This window comes from Aristolochia californica, unplaced genomic scaffold (assembly GCF_029961685.1).
Source record: "Aristolochia californica isolate CCGP_79_NKW_82.1479 unplaced genomic scaffold, dmAriCali1.0.hap1 SCAF_10, whole genome shotgun sequence".
Classification (NCBI taxonomy): domain Eukaryota; kingdom Viridiplantae; phylum Streptophyta; class Magnoliopsida; order Piperales; family Aristolochiaceae; genus Aristolochia; species Aristolochia californica.
Genome location: NW_027181771.1, coordinates 26,109,357 through 26,111,195, shown reverse-complemented (window position 1 = coordinate 26,111,195; position 1,839 = coordinate 26,109,357). Strand labels below are relative to the sequence as shown.

The window sequence follows — 1,839 nt, the reverse complement described above, 5'->3', positions numbered from 1 at the left end:
TAATCTACTATTTAATCTACTACAATTTCTTCTTTTCATTCATTGCCTTACGATACATACAAATAGTTCACGTCAACAAGAATTTAGACAAAAATTACAAAAATACCCCTGAGGCATATTTAAACCCAAATAGCATAAAATAGAAAATAAAATAAATGACTACTTAACTGACTCAGTCAGGGTAATTGACTCAGCCGTGGTGTCTCAGCCTGACTCAACTCACTATTTGGTCTATAACACTTAGAGAGGGAGAATCCGACCGTCTACACTATTTTTTGATTCAATGCTTACCTTCATTCATCACCCAACGTCCCTATAAAATATTAGGGAACACACACCAACAAAGGCCAATGAAAGGGCCATAAGTTTGAAGGAAATTATAAGAATACCTACTAATTGCAAAAGCTGGAAATTACATAAGCTATGCTATGGAGTCCATAACATCACTCCCTTCCTGGAGAACGAGTTTGCCCTCAAGCTCGAAGGTAGGTCTGCTTGCCTGTGCCGACGTCTCCATCCATGCACAAGTGGCAACCACGATATCTGTGTCAGCCCTTTGGACTACAAAAGTAGAGCATCCAACCAGAGGAGCAAAACAAATTTTTTTTTTAACCAACTCTCCTCGAAATGTCGGATCGCCCACTTGGAGTTTTATGTGTTCCGTCTAGACCTTCTTGGTCATGGGCAGCAACATCTGCCTTCTCATTTTCATCTGTCTGGCCACCACTAGTGCCTTGTTAGGCACCTCCAACTTCAGAGCTTTTCTTTTCTTTGAGCGGTGCTCGAACAGGAGCCCGTTTCTTTCCACCAAAGATAACCCAAAAAATGACTGTGACCAGGAGAACCACTACGGAGACCAGAATGCCAATAGGAAGGTTAGGCTGACGCCCTCCCATCGCAATGACATCAATGATCTTGAAATGATATGCTGCAAAGAAAGGAACATCTGCAATCCAGTAGATCACATCAAAGACCTTCTGATGAACACCAGAAATTCCACCAGATGCGGCAATTGCCTCTTCCTGCTGCGTTTCTGTCTCCAATTCAAACTGAGGCTTCGATGCAGTCACCCTGATAGATTTTGCAGTCTCCTCATCCCCTGCTAGGAATAGATTGTCAAAAAATACTCCAGCCTGTAGTGTCCCTATCTCAATTCCAATAGCACAACCAATAGCAGAGTCACACGTAGGATTATCAATCGGCGGTGCCTCCCATGCACCATCCTCATCAGCAGCCCAATCTATGGGCTTCTTAGGTTTCACCAACCAACCATCCTCGGTTTCTCGGCCTCGGTGTCATCAATCTCCTCGGTTTCACCAGCCAACCATCTGTCCGGCTTCTCGGCCTCCTCATCTTCAATTGTAATTGGGGCAACTTCATCCCAATCATCAGGCTTTAGAGCTCTAGGATCTGGAATCTTAGCTCTCACATCCCCATCCTCAGGATTTTTCAGCATCTGGATCGTGTATTGTCTTAGGTGGGATAATGTCACAGTACACGCACCCGGTCCTGGGAGTTATGGGATGCCCTGGTCCTGGTGGTCTTGGGCTAAGGGTTAAGTACCTATGTCTTCCACTCCTAACAGGCCGGTCTTTTGGGTAGTATTGGCTAGGTATTTAACATTTGGTATTAGAGCCGACCCTCGGTCGTGAGTTCGAATCCCCGGAGGAGCGCTTGCTGAAAGGAACGACCATGCGGAAGGGGCTGACCTAGAGAACTGCGCAGGGGCACTAGGAGTGGGGCAACCGCATGAGAGGCTAGCTACAGGTGAGCCGTCATGAGCATCGGCTCGCGAAGGGGCGGTGTGATGTCATAGTACACGCACCTGGTCTTGGTGGT

The 1,839-nt window shown here is 46.3% G+C and overlaps 1 pseudogene; it reads right to left on the bottom strand.

Moving 5' to 3' along the window:
* Window positions 1-421: 421 nt before the first annotated feature.
* LOC137943002 (calnexin homolog pseudogene) lies at window positions 422-1,456 on the bottom strand (annotated as a pseudogene).
* Between the last annotated feature and the right edge of the window lie 383 nt (window positions 1,457-1,839).